At 42.4% G+C, this 12041-nt stretch overlaps 1 long non-coding RNA gene across 3 annotated transcripts in view; it reads right to left on the reverse strand.

Moving 5' to 3' along the window:
- Nucleotides 1-3986: 3986 nt before the first annotated feature.
- Nucleotides 3987-12041, reverse strand: part of LOC116445723 — a 35069-nt gene continuing 27014 nt past the window's right edge. For 2 of the 3 annotated variants that reach the window (XR_004240864.1, XR_004240866.1), the window contains exons 2-4: nt 9052-9129; nt 8150-8581; nt 3987-7787 (exon numbers count right to left, since the gene is read on the reverse strand). This is a non-coding gene — a long non-coding RNA (uncharacterized LOC116445723). The remainder of the gene's footprint in view (nt 7788-8149; nt 8582-9051; nt 9130-12041) is intronic. The other variant, XR_004240865.1, reaches the window with a different exon arrangement.

A 12041-nucleotide genomic window follows, 5' to 3' on the forward strand; every position in this document is an offset into this window, starting at 1 on the left:
TGCAACTCAAATGGACTCGGTGACACCCCAGAGAATCATTGTGAGTTGCGAGAATCTGAGAGACTGTATATTGCTTGTGTTAAAAGATGTTGTACATTCACCAGCTGACATTTGTGTTACACCAGAAATTGTTCAAGTGGGTCCACAAGGGTTCTTTACTGTCAATATCCAGTGTGTTAACCCTCCCTATTTGCTTGCTGATAACCAGGTTGCGGCCCAAGCTATTCTCATGCCCAGTAGTCCACCACAGGACTACAACCCCTCTGTCTTCTGGGCTGAGGTAGTTGGGAACGACAAACCCATGCTTAATTGCAAACTGTCTTGCCAAGGCTCAGACATCAGCCTGGCAGGAATGATGGACACAGGAGCAGACGTGACAGTCATTTCTTCCCACAATTGGCCATCACACTGGGAGCTGCAGCTGGCAGAACGTATCGTGACAGGTGTGGTGGGATCTATATCTGCCCAGAGAAGCAAGGCAGTTGTCCAAATTGAGGGTCCAGATAGCATCTGGAGGGGGATGGGACAGATAGCATCAGTCCGTCCTTTTGTAATTGACTCTGGATTTACATCGTGGGGCAGGGATCTCATGTCCCAGTGGGGGGCTGGAGTCGAAATTCCATCTCAACCCCAAAATTTTTAGTAAAGGCCACTGCGGAGCACCCCTTCCAGAAATTAAATTGGATCTCTGACAAGCACATCTGGACGGATCAGTGGCCTTTGAAAAATGACAAATTAAAGGCTCTCACCGCACTCGTGGAGGAGCAATTGAGAAAGGGTAACACTGAGCCCTCCAATAGCGCTTGGAATTCCCCGGTATTTGTAATCAAAAAGCCGGGGAAAGACCAGTGATGCCTCCTACAGGACTTGCGGAAAATAAACGCAGTCATTGAGGACATGGGATCCCTGCAGCCCGGAATGCCTTCACCCTCCATGCTCCCCAGGCAGTGGAAGGTACCAGTCATTGATATTAAAGACTGTTTCTTCCAGATCCCTCTCCACCCAGACGATGCTCCCAGGTTTGCCTTCTCAGTCCCTTCCATCAACCGAAAGGCTCCCATGCAGCGCTACCAGTGACAAGTTCTGCCGCAAGGCATGGAGAACTCACCCACCATCTGCCAGTGGTATGTTGCTCGCATTCTGTCCCCTATCAGAAAGTTAGCAGCAAAGGCAATGGTACTCCACTATATGGACGATGTTTTGGTGTGTGCTCCTAACCAGCAGTATTTAGACTGGACATTGGGGAAGGTAATCAAGGCCTTAGAGGCAAATGGATTTGAGATCCAGGCTGAAAAGGTCCAGAAACCCCCTCCATTTAAATACCTTGGACTGAAAATCCATGAACAGACTGTGGTTTCCCAACCAGTGAAAATTAATGATAACTCTAAGACCTTGCAAGAACTCCATCAGCTCTGCGGGTCCATAAATTGGGTGAGGCCGCTCCTAGAGCTGACGTCAGAAGATCTCACTCCTCTGTTCAACCTCCTGCGAGGGAAAGATGACCTCACATCACCCAGGCATCTAACAGAGGAGGCGAGACAGTCCATCTGTAAGGTACAGGAAGCGCTGTCATCCTGGCAAGGCACACCGCTGCACCCCAGGTCTACCTTTTCAATTTATTGTATTAGGGGAAATGCCATACCTTCACGGGCTGATATTTCAATGGGACGAGGTGCAGAGTGATCCCCTCTTAATCATCGAGTGGGTTTTCCTCTCGCACCAGCTGTCCAAAAGTATCACAATGCCACAGGAGCTCATGGCTCAGTTGGTGATGAAAGCTAGATCCTGCCTCCGTACCCTTGCAGGGTATGACTTTACATGCATCTACCTACCACTGGCAACCGATTCACTTGATAACCTCCTTCAAAACAATGAGCACCTCCAATACTCCCTAGACAGCTACACAGGCCAAATTTCTATACACCATCCACAACACAAACTCTTTATTCCGGTCTTCAAACTGATTCCAAAACAAATTCAGAGCAGAAAACCATTAAATGCCTTGACTATCTTTTCAGATGCCTCCGGTTGTTCTCGCAAGTCTGTCATCACATGGAAGGATTCTCGCACTCAGAAGTGAGAGTCTGATGTGCAGGTAGTTGAAGGATCCCCACAGGTAACAGAACTTGCAGCCGTGGTCAGAGCATTTGAGCGGTTCAGTGAACCATTTAATTTGATAACTGATTCGGCCTATGTAGCAGGTGTAGTTTCCAGTGCAGAGAGAGCCTTACTAAAGGAGGTTGCAAACCCAAAAATTTGTAACTTGCTTTCAAAATTGATTCAACTGATCTCCCACTGAAAGCAACCATTCTATGTCATGCATGTGAGATCACACACTGACCTGCCAGGATTTATTGCCAAAGGGAACAGGAGAGCAGATGCCCTAGCTATGCCCATCGAGTTAGCAAACCTGCCTAACAGATTCCAGCAAGCCCAGCTGAGCCATGCAATGTTCCATCAAAATGCTCCAGATCTCGTTCGAATGTTCCACCTCACTAGAGACCAGGCGAAAGCCATTGTGGCAACGTGCCCCAACACATCAGCTTCCATCATTAGGTCAAGGGGTTAACCCCCGAGGCCTAGGCAGTTGTGAGGTATGGCAAACAGATGTCACCCACTTCCCCCAATTTGGCAGCCAGAAATATATTCATGTTTCTGTGGATACTTTTTCTGGTGCAACCTTTGCCTCAGCTCACCGTGGGGAGAGGGCCAAAGATGTCATCAACCACCTGGTACAGGCCTTCGCTGTGTTGGGGACACCAAATAAAATAAAAACTGACAATGGCCCAGCATACACCTCTGCAGAGTTAAACAGATTCATGAGAGTGGGGTGTGGATCACATCACTGGCATCCCTCACTCGCCCACAGGCCAAGCCATTGTGGAGAGGAAACATCAGACACTAAAAAGACTGCTAGAACAACAAAAAGGCGGCAATAAGATCGCTGCCCCCATCATAAGACTGTCCAAAGCATTCACTTTGAACCTTTTAAACTGTTCCTGTGAGGAACCTGATCCTCCCATAATGAGGCACTTCACAAACTCTGCCAAACATAAACTGACTGAGAGACCTGAGGTCCTAATAAAAGACCCTGACACTTTACAGATACGTGGCCCGTAGTACCCCCTAGTCACCCGGGGTAGAGGCTACAGGTGTGATTCCACCCCAGAGGGTCCAAGATGGATCCCTGGGAAGTGGATCAAACCCTTTTTGAGACCACCTGCGGATACCAAGCAAAGGAAAAAAGCTGCCACAGCCTGGAAAAGAAGAAAAACCAAGCCACCTGGAAAAAAGACTCCTCCTCCAGGCCTGAAAAACAAACCTTCCACCTCCCAGTCTCCTTAAAATGTGTCTCCCTTCCCAAAATGACCCCTCAGTTTTGTTTTGAAAGAGGGGGAGTCCAAGGGAGCCATTGTTATTTAAGTTAATTGTATTTGTATTAGTTTTATTTGTGTTACACTATTCCTAAAGTTACCACCCATGACAACGTGATGACATCCTACATGCTGCTGTCCCACCTGCTGCTGAAGATCCTCCTGTGCACCAGGAGCTCCAGCAGCTGGATTCCTTTCATTATCAAGGACATTGTATGGGGTTTCTTTATGGAGTTGGTAATTTTATTAGCCCTTCCCATTTTTAAGTGTTTGGTTTTGAAATCCCTTAAGCCTTCCCCCTCATTTCAAGGTAACAAAGAAGGGGAAGATGTTGCGGTGACCCAGCCCACTGCGGGGCTGGGGCAGCGTGATGCCAATCAATCCCAGCCCATCCCCTGGATCGAGTTTCCCGAAGAGGCAGACTCAGAGGGTGGGTCGAGGGGCGGCTCAGAAGCCTAAGCTGCACCCCCTGGGCTGTGCCCAGGTACAAGCCGCCTCCCCCGGTTCGGGAAAATTCTTGGTTACTCAGCTGTTCACTGGTTCTTCCTTATAACTCCCACCTCTCGGTTTCCCCCCTCAGTGGTTCTTGTTAAATTGTATCCTCCCCTTGGCTTGTAACTCACTGGTTGTTTCCCCCTTTCCCCACGGTTTTCAAACTCCCTATAAAACTGAGGACAAGCCTCCGGGGAGGATCCCATCATATCCCATCGCATTCCATCCCTTTCGAGCTCGTTCGGGTTGTGAAACTTCTAACAATAAACCTGTTAGAAGTCAGACCTGAACAACCTCTCTCCTCCTTTGTCTCTGAGCTAACGTGAGCCAATATCATCGGCTGCTGCCTGTTCCCTCTGCAAAGAAGCCAGCTAGCTAGCTCAGCCAGCAGCCCTTTTCCTGATCCCGAAGTCGCTTCTGCGACGCACAGAAGAACGCAGTTGGACTCTCTCTGACCTGGGGCATGCCAGAGCTCGTGCTTCGAGCACAAGAACTGTGATAGTACACCAGTCAATGTTCAATTCAATTTAGTCCATTATTAATGGTTAGTTTTGAGTACCTGTGTAAAGGTCTCGCTCAAAAGAATTCTGTCACCATGCTCAAGTTCCATGATTAACAGGAAGCTCCCTGCAGGATGTTTCATCCTGTTCTTCATCCTGACAAATACTGCAGGCATGAGCTAGAAGCACAGACTGACCCCTCTATCTCACAGGAGTTTGTGGTCTCATTCCTCCAGGAGAGTGGCCAGCTTGTACTTTTTCTCAAACTAGCAAGTTTAAGCAAAGAAGCACAGAGATTCTTCTTACTAGGAAAGTAAATAAAACAGGGCTTGTGAAGCAGGAGAAGTGGAGCCTTGGTCACAACACTAACTAGTGTAAATCACAGCCTGCTCCAGGAGTCAGTGGAGTACCCTGCCAGCAAACTCTCCAAACCCTTTCTTTTTTTCTTTTTTGTGGAGGAATTTCAAACAGAGCTAAGACCATAACCTAAGGCTCTCAGGTCTTCATTCCTTGCTGTAATCATTACACAAGTTGCTCTTCTAAAGGTGAAGTGCTGTGGTGGGATCCGTCCTGTACATGATACATATGGAGAACAATGAAGTATTTGATCTGAGGTGTATCAAGCTGAGCATTTATTGCTCTGTTGGGTTTAATTTCAAAACAAACAAGCAAAAATCTGCATGACAGTCTGGCACTCCTGAGCTCCTGGCTGGGCTGCGGTGCAGTTGGTGTGTTCTGTCTTTCACTTGGCCACTGATCTCCTACAAAAGTGGAACAAACAGAAACTGCTGAGCCTAAAGCTGCTGCCATTCTGCTTGCCTTTATGTTAGCCTTGCCCTTATTTTCTCCTTATGTGCATTTTATGTGTCTGGGGAAGAAAAAGCTAACTCTGAAGTTACTGCGTAAATCAGAGACGTGTGTTTTTTATCAGGGACACATACAAATAACAATGACAGCTGTGGCATAGACATCTCTCTGGGGCTTTAAGTTCAGATTTTTCTCTGTTACTGTGATGTAAATCTGGGATAACTGGGAGCTACATGGTACCTTTGAGTATTTGATCTTATACTGAACTTTAGGACAGAAAGTAATTAAACATAAGAGAAATTGTAAATAGTAGTTTAAAGGAAAAACTTAAAAATGGGAACAGAAAACCTATATTGTTTAACTAACTTGGGCAGAAATGCTGAGTGAGTTTGAGAAAAACAGGTTGCTTTTAATACTGGAGTTAGTCTCCTGATTGGGTGGAAGGGAGGAAGGGGTGGAGAATGGATAAGGAAAGGAGGCGGTTTTTTAAGGTGAAGCATTACTACAGACCAAGTTGGGGTCTTCAAAGGAGCATGCTATGGGAGACAAAAAGTGCTGTTACATGAGTGATGCAGAGAGAAAAGATGCTGGAATCCCACCACTGACTATGAAACCAGAGGGTGGTTGACTCTGCTCTGTTTTAGAGAGGATTTAAAAACAGAAAAAAATTAATATACTCTTAAGGAAAAAAACAAAACACCAGCAGAAACAAATAAGTGATGGAAGAATGGGAAAAAGTGGCATGCTTGTAAGAACATCTTCTTTTAATAAAGGTGAACTTATGTTGCAAAACGTCCTGGATCCTCAAGGACTCTCTGACTCACTGACTGAAGTCTACCAACTACTTCTGATCTGACTGGAGCTGCAGCTGAAAAGGTAGCACAGAGATGAAAGACTGTGTATTTTATGGCCAGTTTTCTGAATTGCCTGCAATATGCATTTGCTGGATTTAATCAAAAAATAGCCAATCTGGAAGAGATTTTTTCTTTCAGACTCCTCTGAAATTCATTTCTGAAATCCATTCATCTCCAAGACAGAAAGAAAGCAGGAGCGAGAGAGTGGCTAAGACAAGTCTGAGGAAGGAGAAATCATGACTAAGAAGAAAAAAAGGAGGATAATATTTTCAAGATGGAAAAGTTAACAGCTTTCAGTAAGACTTATTTTTTTTTCCTTTTAAAATACCCTTTTTTTAATTTCCAATTACCAGTAAAGAATCCTAACAAAGTCAGTATAAGTGGGTGTGTGTAGTGATGATAACAACATGCTCTTAAAAATTCTGGATTATTTGGGGTTTCCACTTGCTCCAGTCATGGATCTGGATCCTTCAAGGTCCTGGCCCCCATCTTTAATCAGGGACCCACTTTCCAAATAGAAGATAGATACGTATAACTTCACAAGGTTTATAGTTATATGCATTTCTTATTACTTAATAGAGAGGCATGTTTTGCTTGGCTTTGCCTTGTAAGTGCCATATCTAACAGAGCTTTTAGGCATATCAGCAACCAGCTTTCACCCAGCTCAGCTGTCAGTTGTTTCCAATATCAGGTACAGAGATAAAATAATTTTTCATTTTCCTTCTCTTATAAAGTAATTTATAATGCATGTTCTCATATCCAAGAGTATTTTGGAAAGCGCCTTTCTAAGGCTTTCTGCTGTGTGAGTTAAGCATGCTCCAGTTTACACAACACTTCATATATCTGCATTGATTGGGTCTTGAATGTGTCTGTCAGTCTCTTTTGTCTGGAAATATTTGGTTTTAAACGGGATAAATAGAAACATAGTAAAATTTGAACATGACTCTGTACATGAATGTCTGCATGGTTCATTGGGGAACTTTACCTAGAAGAATTCCCAGTGAGAAAATTGCTGGTATTTCTCATAGAACATAATTTTCAAAAAGGGCATATACATACATGAGTAAATAAACATATATCTAAATAAATCTGTCCCATTATGCAAAACACAAGCCACACAAGATAGCTAAGAAAGATGTATTATCAAAATATAAGAACGGGTTTTTTCTGTCTTTTAATACATTGTAGCTACGTACTTCTTTTATTCCATAATTAAACAAGGTTAGAGAGACAAACAGGCCAGTAACCCAAACAAAAACCCAAATATGTGATTACTGCATCTGGAAGAATATGTGGGGGTTTTGTTGTTTGAGGGTTTTTTAAATCTGTGGTTTTATTTATTAGCTTCCCTAGACCAAAAATAGACAGTTCACTATGTTTTGTAACAGAGAAAGTTTAATGGGGCCAAATTATGAAATGTACACAGGTGATTTAAGGTACCATAGACTCTGTTACACTCTCAGTTAAGATCACCAAAAGTCTGGAGTAATTCACCAGTATTGGGATTTGAGTTCAAATCCTTCCATGTACAGAGGGAACATCCACTTTTTAAGTTATGCTTAAAATTCTGTTAGATTTTATCCTTCTAAAATATGATAATTATTTCAATATGAAAAGCTTACTTATTTTGCTGAATGAGTTAGAAATTATGGTTGCTTAGTATCTTGGCTCATATGACAGCATCCAGATTCACTAGTACATATATTGCAGAATTCAAGTCCAGATGTATGAAAAATACAGTATCGTCTCCTTTTTCTGTTCTAGACACATAAATTAAAAAGTAACTTGATTAGTGGCTTTTATTTCAAAGAACTATTTTATTTTGTTCATACCATGTTGTATGAGTATCACTTGATATGCATGTTTTCATCTCTTACTCAGAGTTTTATCAAGTTTTCCCTTTAAAATTCAAAATTTTTAGTTGTTCTTTCCATTAAAGTTAGTATAGTATACCTTTGCTGTGTATTTTACTATCAGCATATAAAAATCATTACACTCTACCTTCAAAGAAGCAAGTCTTCTAATCAGGATTAGGATTTTTATGATTTTTTAGTATATTTCATGATATTTCATTTCTCCAGCAGCAAGCCATCTGAAGATTTGTTCCCTTTCCTATACTTACCAAAACCACGAGGTAGAGGAATATGTTGCTCTCCAAACTGTTGCAGAGATCTCAGAAAACCATCAAGCCAAAGATCTGCCCCTTTTTTTTTCATATAAAATCAGACCAGGATCTTAAGGGCTGATGAGACTGGGAATGTTGCTTGACTACAAGTGCTAGATCAAGACATGAAAGTATTACTGAGCAAAAGCTTTTAAATAAAAGCAAATTACATCTACTTCACCTCTGGTAAGACTTGTGTGTGTTAGTAGCAACCATAACATGACTGCTATCACCCCTCATCACCATGTTTAATCAGAAAATCCTTGGAAAAAACATCATACAAAGAGCAAAAATACTGTACCAAGAATGTTTCCCTAGCAGAGAAATGTGCTGCAGAACACCACAATCTGTTTCAGTTTTGACAGAAAGATGTTTCTTGAGAGTTTGCATCTGTAGAACAAAAAAAAAAAAAAAAAAGAAATGGTTTACGGCTATTTTTATAACAGCCTTTTTTATGCATTTCCATTGCAGTTTAATAATACATTTGTGGGTCTCTATATATTCCAACTGCTCTTCAAAGATTTCCATTGATATGCCGGGTGGGGGTTTATGGGAGGGGGAAATTCCTGGTTGGATTTTTGGTTTCTCTTGGCTATTAAAAGAGAAGGGAGGCCTGAAAACTTTTCAGAAAGGGTATTTTTAAAGGTGTATTCAACATTTGGCACTCAGGTTGTCTAGCCTTTTTTTTTTTTTTTTTTCCTGGAAGACTCTATGGATCACTGAAGAGCTATTAAGCTTATGACATCAAAGGTGCCATGGAAACAAAACCTGATTAAAAGTGATTTTGGTTAGTCTGTTTTAAGCTTTTTTAAATGTTAGCTGAAATGTTTGAATGAACATCTGGAAGGAAAAAAACTTACAAGTGTTTCCTGCTCCTGTTGTAGATTCTGTTCTGTTTGTCTTCCTTGTCAAAGGCTGCAAGCTCCATCCTTCTACACCTGTAAAGGAATGCATCCAAAAACCAAAGAACATTGTTTCCCCACTACTTCTCAAACCAAGGAGAACAAGCACACAAAATAGAACCATCCCTATGGCCCAAAACCGGCATTTTTTTCCAATTCAACTGTAAAAAAAACCAGTTTTGCTCTCTTTGACTCCCTAGAAGGGATGAGGTGAAGTGGCTCTAGGAACAGATCACCCATTCATTACTCCCTAACATGAAAACCACATCCTCCCGTTCCCGTGGACCCTCAGGCTAAAACAAATAGCCTGAATGCCTGCTCCACTGGAACCACTGGTGCTATACAACTACCTTCAGAGAAACATAGATTTAATTTGTAATGAAGTCTTCTTTTGCCTTCATATAAATTTTTGTTGCCTAAACATTTTTCTAATATTTTTATGCTTTGTGCATACGCAGTTGGAAGATTCATTGTTTTTATTTTTGGTCTGAATACCAGCATCATCCTGAAGTGACATCTAATTGTGACTGTATCTTCCTTCCTCATACCTTAGTTTCAGTCATTCCCTGGCTTTGCCCAAACCCTTCTGTCCTGGGTCTGGCCAGGACGTGGTTAATTCTTCTGCCAGCCAGGAGGGTCAGGGTCACAGGCTGTAGGATACCACCTCCCACTGCACCAGAGGGGTTGGAGCGGGATCAGGGTTCTTTCTGGTTTTGCAGGGTGAGGGGTCAGTGGTGCTGGGTTCTGTGAGGTGAGCACGGTGTGCATATCCTTCACCTCTCTTGTACACTCTGCTATTACTACTGCTGTTGTCACTGATCATTTTCCTCTTTTGTTGCTGTTTCTGGTAAGTTGTCCTTATCTCAAATTGTGGTCTTTTCCTTTCTGTGCCTCCAGTTCCCCCTTCTACCCCAGTACAAGGGGAGGAGCACGGGAAGGGGGCGTGGCCTGGGGTGTTACAGTGGGAAACATTAAATTGGGAAATATCTTTCCTAAACCATGACATCTTCTTACGGAGTCATTGCAACAGCATTTATTTTCAAGCCAGACACTAAGTAATACCCACGTATCTGCAACTGATTTTCCTCTGAGCTTCAGGGGGGTTCATAACTCCTTCTTTCCATTGTGAATACCCTTGCATATTTTATCGTCTTTCCTTTGTAATTTTCTGTATCACCCTGATGCCAGCTTCAGCTATCCCTAAGATACTTCCTTTTGAATAAAATGTGTGACTTGTCTGAATTCCAGTTTGTTATTCAATATTTACTTTAAGCTTACAGTCACAAAATTCACTGCCCTCATCTTTATGCTCCTCCCTTACCCTATACCTCCTCAGGAATGGTCCTCCAGTTTGTTTAAATGGTGGTTGGGTATTTGCACTTTTGCATGCATTTCTGAATTGCATGGCACGAGACACAGGTGTCGAAAGGACTCTCTTCCTGTTCTCTTGGAAGGAGGCAATGCTGTTCAGAGCCTTGTGCAAAGCACTGACCACAATCCATAACCAGTAACGAAGGTCCAGCCCCAGTTCACTAGGATATAAGTCAGACGTGGCCATGCTAAGGTAAGAAGAGTTCTGCCCCTAAAAATTCTTTATTTGCCATTATTTCACTGTTTCCCTTGTGTCTGTCGCAGGAAGATTGGAAAGATCAAGAACAACTGTGGAAACATGCCGTCCAAGAGAGAGCCACCAAAAATCTGGTCTGAGAAACGGGAAATACGAAGACTGAAAATTTGTAAAAATTTGTTCTCCCGTGAAAATACCTTAAAGTATAGTCCCATCCTGTTACAGCAGCTACATTTTAGTCACATTGCTTTCAAATGTGTGAGAACAGTTTGCTTCATCAGTTTTGCTGACTTACTCATGTTTACCCTTGTGGTTTGCACTCCCTTAATAAAGTCTCTGGAGAGATCTTATCCTGTCTTTTCAGTACTTAGAGGGGGCCTAAAAGAAAGATGAGGACAAACTTTTTAGCAGGGCCTGTTATGATAGGACAAGGGATAATGGTTTTAAACTAAAAGAGTTGAACTAGATTAGATATGAGGAAGAAGTTTTTTACAGTGTGGGTGGTGAAAAACTGGCACAGGTTGCCCAGAGTAGGGGGTAGATGCCCCCCCATCCCTAGAAACATTCAAGTCCAGGTTGGGTGGGGCTTTGGGCAACGTGGTGTAGTTGAAGATGTCCCTTTGTCAGTACCAAACTTTCTTAAGTTTAAGCAATGAGCCAAAACTTCAGCCTTTCTTTCACTGTTGGAAGCCTTTTGCTTGACTCTATTTCCTCCACTCTATTTTATATCCCTGGGTTTAATTTTTCTTTCCTTTTAAAAACTCTGCATTTTTGTGTTCACCTGTTGCATACATGTGTTTCCATCAGTTTAGTATTGAAAAGCAGCCCTGGCTCTTCCCAAAGCTATCACTTCTGAAATGGCCACAGCAGTGTGAACTGAGTGGTTGTGCTACTCTGTATGGAGGAAGGATGAGAGGATATTTTTCTCTCTAAATTTCATTCAAGCTAATCTTTAGTCTGTCCATACTGATTATTCTAACAAAGTCTGTCTTATCACTTTCACTGCTTTGATTTTTTGAGGTTCTCTCTTTTAAGTAGTGCTTTGACTAGGAGGGAACAAATAATTCCATCTTTTTTCTCTGTGTAGTGCCTTTTCACTAAACATGATGAGAAATTACCTGTCTTCTGCACTTTTGACCATTTGCAGGTTTAATGTACATGTTGGTTATAATTCTGGTATTCAGTACATAATTGCAAAAGAAAGGAGGAAGAAAAAGGAAGTCTCTGACAGCTATTACTTAGCTCTCATTGCTCAGGTCCTTCAAGAAAAGTTATGTAGAGGAAGGTGCTAAGAGACTGAGGCAGTACATGCTAAATCAGTGGCTCGAATCAAAAGTTTAGAGTCATGACACCAATGACAACTTCTGCTTGTGTGATTGTT

The sequence above is a fragment of the Corvus moneduloides genome, chromosome 6 (genome assembly GCF_009650955.1).
Source record: "Corvus moneduloides isolate bCorMon1 chromosome 6, bCorMon1.pri, whole genome shotgun sequence".
Lineage (NCBI taxonomy): Eukaryota > Metazoa > Chordata > Aves > Passeriformes > Corvidae > Corvus > Corvus moneduloides.